The 11,663-nt window shown below is 33.9% G+C and overlaps 1 protein-coding gene across 4 annotated transcripts in view; it reads left to right on the forward strand.

The window, feature by feature from the left end:
• The first annotated feature begins 1,916 nt into the window (after positions 1-1,916).
• The window catches only part of LOC111516172 (irregular chiasm C-roughest protein), a 232,808-nt gene continuing 223,061 nt past the window's right edge, over positions 1,917-11,663 (forward strand). For all 4 annotated transcript variants that reach the window (XM_074172023.1, XM_074172026.1, XM_074172025.1 and 1 more), the window contains exon 1: positions 1,917-2,382. The gene's annotated coding sequence lies outside the window, so the exon portion shown is untranslated. The remainder of the gene's footprint in view (positions 2,383-11,663) is intronic.

Raw genomic sequence — 11,663 nt, forward strand, 5'->3', positions numbered from 1 at the left:
ATTGAAATGTCGTGAAGTACCTTGGCTTGGATTTTTTTAATTTTCATTTCTTTTTAACAAATGTTAATTTTCATTTCTTGTTATACCTTCAATTTTTAATTGTTGCTTGTATTTTATTTCATTCTAATTTCAGTTTTTTGCCTGATTGTTATTTTTCAGCTAATATTTTTAATTTTTATAGGTTATTTCAGGGATTTCAGATCAATTTATCTAATTTTAGACAATGGAAGGACGACCTTCTGTTGAATAATACTGCACTGTTACTTGTCGGATATAATCAAACGCCCTTCGTAGTATTAGCCAGGAAAGTAGTTGTTTTCTGATAGGTGTCGGTCCATCAACCTACAGTGTACGTAATATAAGACTGCCCTGAACGAATTTTTCATTCAGATGATTTGACCCTTTCTGCTGACCATTGTAGGCTGCTGGTGACGCAATTTTCGGTATATTTCGTCGATTTCCACACAGTAGGACTTTACTATGATGGTTTGGCCGGTTGCAGACAGTTATAGTGAGTCACACCAGCCGCTGACCACCATACAGTAATCATATTGTTTTTTGGTGGGTTTTCGGCTTTGGGAAGTGCTTGGGTAGCTCATCGGTGTCCAACCACTGTCCTTAACGTCATCTGCTGTCGTAGAGGATCCAGATTTTACAGCACGTGACGATCCGATCCAAAGAAGCATGCATTTGGTTGCACCCAAGCAAAGAAGAACAGACCTCGAAACATGATGATTTCTTTCGATAGTTCAAATCATGGGACACCCACTTTTCGAGCTTTTTGACCTTTCCAATACGTTTTAAACTATCAAAATCCGCATGGTGACTGACGTCCAGTTCTTCCGTCATCCCACGCACCGTTAATGATGGATCGTTCTTCACCAAGATCCTCAAATCTACTTCCTGGATTACCACTTCGGAACTGAAATCTCTGGAGCAGAATTTTGCAAACCAACGACGAACAGTTCGTGCAGCAACACAATCATTGCCATTATGCTTAAATGTTAATTTTTCGGCCTGTTTCGGCTGCGCTTCAGTTCAATTTGAATCGATTAGTATACACCTTAAGAGCACCTTAAGGATTTTCCTGAAGTGCTTTTGTTTTGTCCTAAAAAAATACGACACACTAAGATGAAGTTGGATGGAGATAATGAAATACATGTCATTAAAATGGACAAAACTTTGAAAACAACCTCATATCTTGGTTTTGGCTTGGCATAGTCCAATGTAACCTGCAATCGATGTTTAAAAAAGGTACTTAGTAAATTTTTTGTTCCATATAATCTGCTGAAATATAAGTATCAAAACGGAAACGCCCACATTGTTCAATATAAACAACAGATGTTCAAGAAATTTCTAATCAGGCAACTCTTATATAGTTGTCCAAGGTTTGTTAGTTATAACAATCTTTGCAATTAGTGTGTGAGACTACATTTCTAATCAATGTTGATTTTGCCTCAGATCTTCATCCCAACAAGCCTCTGTCGATAAATATTCTTTGAACCTTTTTAATTGGAACTTTTAATGGGCCATCAAAGGAAGAGACTAACAAACAAGTTTCTTTTCTCCGAAACTTTATTGACAGACGTTTCCTTTGACACAGCGAAAACACAATACACATCCTTTCGTTCGTCTTCCAGAAAATCCAGTTCTTTTGACCTAGCAATTAACGCTGAACTAGAATCGAAGCTAATAATAAAAATGCACGAGAGGAAAGGGTTAGCTCGGACTAATTACATTAATTAATTCAAGATTTGCCCTCTAGAATCTCGCTAACAGTGTATGGCGCTACTTGATCCATCCAAAGACGTTTGTTTCTCATTCCCCCATAATTAGGAATAGTACACCTTTCTTTTTCTATTGTTATTTACGCGTGCTGTTGTTCTCTCTGTCTACGCTCGTTTGGAAGGGAACCCGTCTTCAGTTCGTTGCCAACTCTCGCGGTGTACACAGCGACCCGTTTTCAGTCGCAGCTTAGCTACGGTGCGGTACGTGTCACGCTTTTCGCTATCAAGCTCGCGAGTTTTTCAGGAGCTCGCTGAAAATTTCCGTACGGCCTTCGCCCCTACGCTATTGCAGGGTTTTCCGTCAAGGACTCTGGGATTTTATGGTTAGTTTTTTTCGTTATTGCCCGTGACGAGAGTTGTGTGCTGGATTATTTACGATACGATACGATACGACTTTGAGGCGATTGTGTTTCCTGAAATCAATCTTTATTGTGTTTGGTGCAAGGTGGATTTTGGATTCTCACACTCCAGTTGGATTTTCCGCTTTCCTCCTTTCGTTGTTGTGATAGTGTGAATTTCAACGGTGCCTATTTTCTGTTGGGGATTGATTATGTTTGTTTTGTGAAATTTGTGCATTTTTGGATTTTTGGAAACTGTGAGTATTGTTTCGTTGTTACGAAAACTGAGTCTTTCGAAGTTACATTTAATCTTTTATATGAAAAGGAATTAATCATAAAAATTGTAACTTTTATCACTTGGATTTCAGCTTTCATAACTTCACAAAATATTAAATGAAAGTTGACAAAAGCTACCTGAAAATTATAATAAACGTTATCTTAATAAGTAAGTACACAATTTTCAAGAAATTATTATATTTCACAAATGATTGACATGCAGACAGATTTTCTAATTGTTTATATGAATACTCGAAATCATCTTGGTGATTTTTCGTGGATTTTTTTTCAATTGACGATGAAAATTCCGCGATAATATTAAAGAGAAATAATGAAAATTCAGAATTGCTCACATATTGTTGTAGAATATTGGGTAGTTGGGTAGTATTTTTCTTGTCAGATAGGTATTCCCGTGAAGGTCTACAAAAATCTAAATTATATTCTACTTACATTTCTCGATTGAAATCACTGTTTTTTTAATCCAATCCAAGTAAACGAGGATGATTCTTACAGAATTATTGTTATGCAATTTTGAGGTGGAAATGATGAAGTGATATGACTGAATGTTTCAGTCATCTCCTGATGATACTAACTTAGTTATCTAAACGCTCCTCGAGTTCTGGTCTGGGAAAAGTCCAATCAATAGATTCATTTCATGAAAATAAGATTATGAAAGTCAACTCGATACCACTAATAAAAAATATATTCAAAAAGTATCTCGTCATTGTAGATCATGAAACCATATTAAATATAACTTATATAAATTTCCCTAACTTCATCGCTATAGAAAGGAACTGAATTTTCGATTCTCCTCTCGTTGTCATTCACTTTTTCTCAGGTCAGGAATTGAAAATACTCATACTGAAATACTGTTCGAATATGAATTGGTAACACAATAAGTAAAGAATTCCCATGCACAACCTTAGGGTTTATTACCCATATCTAGGACATTACATTCAATTTATTGTTTTTCTTTTTTTTGTATTTTATTTGAATTTGCATATGATGTAGGTATTGGAAACTCTTTCTATTGCTGGTTAATAAACATATTACTATTATTATTTTCATTTCACGCCAGAAGTTCTATGTCCATAATGGAAAATGAAATTTTTGAAAAATAATAAATTTCAAAAATGATGAAAAAGTTCTCAAACTTAGAATATAGTGTTGGTTTTCCATTTTTACGGGAAAACAGAATAGTCGTTTGGATTTTGGAAGTACTCAAGTACTTATTTCACGAAAAAAAATCTATAAATGTCGGATGCAAAATAATATTCAAGAGTGTCATTTATTCCAGAAATGAAAAAAATGTATGCATGCATTAATGACTTTATATACTTTCAACAAAACTATGTTGTCACTGGTTTTTGCAATTTCTTTCTTAATTTGTTTTTTCATTCTGATATTTTGTTTTTTGTAAGTCAAAAAATCGAAATGGATAACACGATTTCTCGTAAAATTGGCTCTAGTCTAAATTGAAAGACATGAACTCATTTCATCTCTAATTTTGCAATATAAATCAATGGTGACTGTTTTCAAAACAATTTCATTAAAATTTAGATCTCTTTCAACATTCTGCTGCGAATAAATCGATATTCAATGTTGTTTTTGGGTCAGTTAAACACTATTAGGTCTTTTGGGAAGTTGCACCTGAAAGCGGTGCCTCGGCGAAAGTAGCGATTTACGTTGTACTCAAATCGTTATAAGCTTTATTAATTTGGAGAAACCGGTCGGAAAATGTCTGTATGGTTTTCGTATAATTACTTACCCATTTCGTATGAACCTTTCCAACTCGATAGCTAGAAACTTCTGGAAATACAAGTCTATTTGATTATTTGCTACAGAAGTTTATATCACGCAGTATATTTTTGTAGAGAACTTCTTTGTTTGCCTTTCAATACAGCCGCACAGACGGCCCCACTTTTCAAAATGTAAAAGTTCATAGAAACACGGAAAATTTGTTAATAAATGTTTTTTTTTTATGAAAAAAAAATTTTGATTGAAGACAAGTTATTGATAGGTTTATCACTAATATTCTTTAATGAACATTTGAATGATTTTTTTCTGAGTAGGTATTGAACGGTTGAACCTAGATGACAGTATATTGTTATTTTCGAATTTAGTGTTAACATCAAATATAAATTACTCAGTTCAACAATAAACGAGGTATAGAAAAATGAAAGCTTCAACAACAAAGCTTTAAATCAGTTTGGCCTGGTGAACTTTTAATTTTGCATTGTATATTGTTAGTTGAACTGGTTATATGTGACTACCTAAACTTTTCACGAGCGTGTTCATTAGTTTTCATAGGTAGTGATTTTCATGAACATTTCGTGATAATCTGATATGTATTTTTATTACCACAACTTGCGTGCTAAGCTAGAGATTATAATCCATATGTAAAAAAATTGATAACCATCCAAGAAAAAAGATTCAGTTCCACATTGTCAGACGTTGAAAAAGTTGACGGCAATGTAGTACCTATGTTGAGAATTTCAAATAGAATAATCTACTCGATAATTCATCAATCAGTTGATGAAAGTATATTTGCAACAGTCTTTCTTGAGGTCTTCCTGGAAATTCATAATTTGGTGACAATTTTATTTCAAATTCGTTTCTGTACATGGGGATCTCGTAAACGATAAGAGATAGAGTATCGGTTAAATTGTGGCAAAGTTGTGTATTTCAGAAACCTATTCAAATCGAATATAGCTCTTTTGGTTCTGGAAATATACAGGAAAAACCAAAAAATCACAAATAATTTTTTTGCCTATATCTTCTTTATTAGTAGACATATTGAAAATCTGTCGACATTTTGCTACTGGCACTTGATGTGTGCTCTCAGAATATATACATGAATCTTTTATACAGGGTGTCATCTGACTTGGGCCACCCCCATCCTTGAATGTTTAAATACGGACCTGTATTTACGGACCAGAGTTTTTAAAATAGTATTCATCGTATTTGTTGAATACAGTAATGTTTAGCCACAGCCAAAAACAATTTCTAAAGGAACTGTTCGGATAAAGTCAATAAATGGATAGAACATTTAATCAAACGAATGATATATTTCGAATCATTCAGTACCTATTGATTTATTGTGTTTATCTAAGGAAGAAAGTATAAACAAAATCGAATGAGAATTAATACCCAACTCCAAACGTTCTCACCGACAAAATTACATAACACAATTTCAAAAATAATTTCCATCTATCGCTTTGACAGAACGTATTCTAAAAACACTTTATTGTGTGATTTTCACTAGATAGTTTTACAAAAACACAACACGTGTTTCGCCATACAATGGCTTTCTCGGGCGTCTTAATAACTAATTCTACACATTAAATGTTATATATACCCTATTCTACAATTTGAGGTTCCTGAATTTCAAGTACCTGATTTTTTCCCTGAGCTTATGTTCCGTTTTCCACATTTGAAAAAATATTCAGTAACGGAGAGTTATTTAATTCTGATTGATCACTCAGTAAATTACCCGAATTTCTGAATCTATTGATTTCTAAACATTCTAGAAGATTGAGTTTCAAACTCTTCTCTTCTAAATGTAACACATCGTATTCCTGATTGAACTCATGTCCTTCTGCTAAAAGGTGGTTTGCAAATGTGGAATTGGTCTTTCTATTTATAAAACTGCTTCTATGCTCTTTAATTCTTTAGGAAAATGTTCTTCCAGTTTGGCCAATATACAGTTTTGGACAAGAGCCACAAGTCAGCTCATATACTCCTAATCTATCCAACAACGAAGTTTTGTCTTCATTGTTTTTAATAAATTTACTTAGATTATTATTCGTTCTGTAAGCAACGTTTACGCCTTCTTTTTCAAAAAAACGGGCGATATTCCTGGTTGGTTCACCCAAATATGCCAATGTCCTATAACTGACGTTATCGCATCTGGAATATGGGTAGACAAAGCTTTTTGAAGTTTTTTCGTAAGAATAGCGTTTATAATATCTACTTTGTACCCGTTATTAACCGCGATTTGTTTGATCAAATTCAGCTCTTTCTGGAACTCCCTATCAGACAGTGGAATATTCAATAATCTGTGAAGCATACTATTGAATGCAGGGTGGCAATGGTAAGGGTGTGTGGAGGAATTATGTATGATAATGTCTATGTACGATGGTTTGTGAAAAATTGCAAATTCATGTTTATTGTTATTTTTCGTAATGGTTAAGTCAAGGTAATTTATTGAATTATTTACCTCCCTCTCCGTGGTGAATTTTATTGACGGGTGACGAATGAACTTGCCTAATTGCCTATCGGTACCAGTAAAACATACTAAGATATCATCTACGTATCTGTACCAGTACAAAAAACTGTTAGCTAACTGATTATTATGGATTTCATACTCTATGTTATCCATGAAAATTTCCGCCAGCAAGGGACTCAAAAGGTTTCCCATTATTAGTCCTTCAATGCATGAATAGAATTTTCCGTCAAACTGGAAATAATTTTGAGATAGACAAATGGTGAGTAAATCTACAATTTCCTGTTTTATCAATGGATTCACGAGGTTTTTGTCTTTGACAGAAGCTTTAGCGAATTTGTTCTGAATACACATACACCGGATAATTTTCAGTTTCTATAGCATCAGACCACCCGCCATTCGCGATTTTCATTAAAGTAATATCGTCATTCCAAGCAGACATCAAATTTATTGAAGGGCTACTAAATTTTCATTTCGTAAACGTTCATAGGAAATTATATCGGCCTCTTGTATATTTCCGCCTACTCCAATGACCTTTTTCCTGAAGAATGTTTCATAAGACTATATTTCAGAAATTCTTCAAGTGTTTTTCTTTCGAATTTCATTCAGCAAGAATTCATCTGAAACTAAACCAAGCTTTTTTGCAATACTAAAATATGTTGATTTTCCCAGCGTTTATTTCTGTAACTCATAACGCATATTTTCAGTACTGCTGCTAGGAGATGAGTCGAATTTGATTGAAATGTACGATCATTATAAATTCGTGATGACACCATTTTTTTTTTTTCATTTTAGTAAACAAGATGATAGGTTAAATCATCTAAAAAAACAATTCGTTCAGGCAAGTCTCAACTCACCTACACTGTATGTTAATGGAATGACACCTATCAGAAAACAACTACTCTCCTGGATTATACCACGAAGGGTATTGGATCATATCCGACAGGTGTCAGTGCAGGATTTTTCACAGAAGTAATTCCTGCATATGCTGTTGGCGAAATAACTGCCGGAATTCTAAAATACTGTTAATCATAACAATGGTTTAGTTGAACTTTGCAGTAACTAAACTGGAAGAACTAAATAGATATGGTTTAAAACTATACATACCAAAACCAATAGAATACCCCAAACCTAAAGCTACAAAACTAAACCAAAATCATTTTCTCGACTATCTATAAAATAAATGGACATTTTCCTTATATAACGGATAAGTATTATACGTAAGTTTCGGAGATTATGCAGTTTTAAGAACAACGTCAATGGAACATAGTGATGATATTATATGCAATTATATTCGTTTTTTAAAATGTTTCATTCCAAAATATCAATGTTCAAAAACAATGAGAACTTTTGTTTTCAGTTTTTTTTGTGTTCTTGTAGCAATAGGTTTGTGACAGGATGAACAATGATGAAATGTATGAAGATAATGATTTTCGGGATAACTAAATAAATAATGGACACACTAACTCACTTCATGGAATGAAAACGTATTTATCATATCTATTTATCCACACCTCGAAAACGATATAAACAATTTATAAACCGTAACACGAATCTCAAAGTATAAAGTCAATATAGTAGTAGTATAGTATTTATAATATAGTATATATAGAAGTATAAAGTGAATTACGTGTAGCGGTTTTGAACATGAAAATCTCATGATGAACTTTTGTTGAATGGGGTTTTCTCAGTCAAATATTGTTGGAGATAATAATCTAATGATTAAAAAAAGGGAAGATTCATTGGACCTTGGATTTTTGACCTTCGAAACCAATACCAAAAACTCTCCTTTGAGCTTTTCACTATATGATTTTGTTGAGCGATTTTCGACCAATTTTTCTCTAAGAATTCAAATTGAACCAAAGCTCTTCCATCGTCTGAAATGGTATTGGGAGATTCGAAACCTATGGAAGAATCAGATGAAAGTACTGAAAATATTCGGACCGGAATATTCAGATGAGCAAACAATATAAAAATTAAATGAAGATGATAATAATAATAATATCTTCATTGTCCGACAGTTACCCATTTACAGGACGATAAAAATTTATATTCACAATACTCAACCACAAAAACCGAAAAAGAAAATTAACAAAAAGAAAAACTAATTCTAATTACCTGCTTCAAGTACACGTTTGCAATTATCATAATGTTACGAAGGTTATTAGAGAATATATCACAATGAGAACAAATACTATTAAAATTCGTAAATATAACATATGTTGGAGAATTGAGCATAAGGTTAGTTCTTGTTCTGCGAGGCCGAAAATTGGACTGAGATCGCGAAACTGGTCGTGGTACATTGAACTCAATTTGTTCCAGAATTTTACGACAATCAACTCTCTTATTCACTAATTCGAGTAAAAATATGATCGACACACATTTTCTGCGATGCTCTAAACTAAAATGTTCCAAACATTCATATATGACATCATTACTGATACCTCGCTCTGGGTAAGAACCCTCTATTTTGAAAATTAAAAATTCACTAAACTTTCTCTGAACTCTTTCAATGGCTATGTTATGAATCTCATAGAATGGACTCCACTACATTGAAATTTCAAGATAAAGGATGGAAAAATGACAATTGAAAATTTCACAATTGAAAAAGATTTCAAACCCATCTTCTTCATGACGTTTCTATTGTTAGTATCCACAGTCATCTTCATGTGAAGCACAGCCTTATTTTTGACAAACACAGACCAATTCTATTCTCGATTCACCCAGTGTGGAGATAACTTTTTCACTCTTCAGATTGGATTCTGCGATGTTATTTCTCATTCTCTTTCAGAAACGTTCACCGTCTAGCCGTCGCAAGTTATTTCATTGTTTTCAGACAACTCCATAAAGACACTCTCAATTCCGCTTCTTCCCAAAGTTTTACTTGTAAGTTAGCTTGTCCATTAATATTAGGTGAAAACCTCGAAGGAAACAGTGCAGGGAGCCGAAGGTTCCGGAAATTTTATGTTCCAAACTCAAACTAAGGCATCCAACTTATCTGGAAGTCGTGAGCACCTGCATAACTTATATATTAAATAACTTGGCTTGTGATAGTCCTCCAGAAATGCAAATTCCTGACGACGGAGATGAGCGGGGACAAACTAATTGTCTAGCATATTTTCCGGTTAGAATCACCGACTATTTGGTGTTATTCAGAGTAATTAGATTTGTTTTACTTGACGGAGTGTCTAATTGAAACAGTAGCTTCTGTGTCGCTTTCGTACTTGATTATGGATAACTTATTTTTACTGACTTCGAGTGACTCAACAAGTGATATTTCGTTGTAGTATTTTTAGTAATTGGTGGATATTTGAAACACACGTAGGAGATCAAGAAGGAGCGAGGTGGGATATCCGTTAATTTTTGTTTGGTAATCTTATTTTTGGTATTTGTATGTCATCGTCTGTAAACAGTATGTCAACCTCGAATGTTCATGACACCTTTCATATATTTTCGTTTGATTTTGGACGATGATATGTGGAACGTGACCCATCACGCATAGTTTGTGATGAGTCAGTCTCCACCAGGGTCCTCAAATCGTCGTCCTGGACCAGGACCACTTCCGAGCTCATCTTGGAGCCTGAAATCTCCGGAACTAAATTTCGCCAACCAACGTCGAACATTGCGTCCTTCAACAGTATCATTGCCAATCTCCTGATCAATTTCAAGGCTATTTCGGCAGCGCATTGGTTCGATTTGAATTCGTTGAGAAAAATTGGCCCAAAATCGCCTAACCACATCATATAGTGGTAGGCTGAAAAGAGTCAAAAAATTTAAATTTGGAAAAAATTAACTGCCTCATTTCATAGAGAACAAAATTCTCTATCGATCGATATTCACCATGGCACAGTTTAATAAATATTAATTGAGGTATGTGGCAACAGAAACATCGAACAAATATCAGGTTGTTTCAAAAGTTTTGTCTGTTTTAATGTCATGTGTTTTTCAGGATTGATGGATTGACATCTTATACCCACTCATTGTTCTGCAATTTTCTTTATTAGCCTTGAATTCAGAAACTTGTGGAATTTGAAGTTGGCAGGCTGCATTATCTTTAGATCCTAACCATGAACAAAATTCAATAAGTTTATTTTTCACTGTCTTTTCAGTAATATATTCTACCCATTTCAATTTGTAAGAAGTCGCTAATTCATTCAGAAGTTCTTGTAATAGCAAAGGAATACAGAAGTGTTCATTCTCCTTTAGGGACTGGACTGTATATACAAATATTTTACTTAATCTGAAAAATGCTATCAAGATATCTAATTTGTCGTCTTCAATTCATGAAAATTTTCTAAAACGATCGAGTAATGAAGTAATAAGTTCCGATCGACCAACAACTCCAATAACTCTATTACTTCATCTACAGTTTGCGGAAGTATTAATACTGCTTGCGTTATTTGGCAGAACCTTCTGTAACCTGCCTTGATTCTCCTCTTTTGAATAACCACTCAAAGCAGTATAATATTCAAATTGGTGAATGAAATTGGGCCACTCTTTAGGATCCCCATTGAAAATTGGCAAGTCTTTCGGAACACTCTGTCTAGTCAAAATTTTCTTTATGTCATTATTATCAATTGATTGACTATACATTTCACGTGAAATAAAATTCCTCCTAACGTCATTTTGACAGTTGTTTGTATTTTTAAGAGTAGTAGTATATATTTCTGCGTGTGACAATGTAGAAAATTGTTCACATACCTGAGAACAGCAAGGCATGCAATATTTTGTGTCATTATTACCATCCCAAGTGAACTAGTTTACCCATTTTTGCATCCGAAGATTCATATTCCATTTGTGATAACTTGAAGGCTGATTGTAAGTCGAGAATCTCTTGTTCTTTCTTCAATAATTTCTGCTCCAGTTCTTTCTTCTTGATTCCTGCCTGAATCATCAATTCTTTTTTGAATTTTTCTGAACGGGCACTACTAGTCTTGGACTTAATCAATTTCCTTTCTTGAATGGAACCCTGCCGTGACATTTTCTTGTTGCTGTCTGCATGTAAGTACTTAGAAGTGGAGTTTTTGTCATCAATGT

Source organism: Leptinotarsa decemlineata, unplaced genomic scaffold (genome assembly GCF_025532065.1).
Source record: "Leptinotarsa decemlineata unplaced genomic scaffold, Ldec_3_MD MMD2_tig00000035_RagTag_RagTag, whole genome shotgun sequence".
Lineage (NCBI taxonomy): Eukaryota > Metazoa > Arthropoda > Insecta > Coleoptera > Chrysomelidae > Leptinotarsa > Leptinotarsa decemlineata.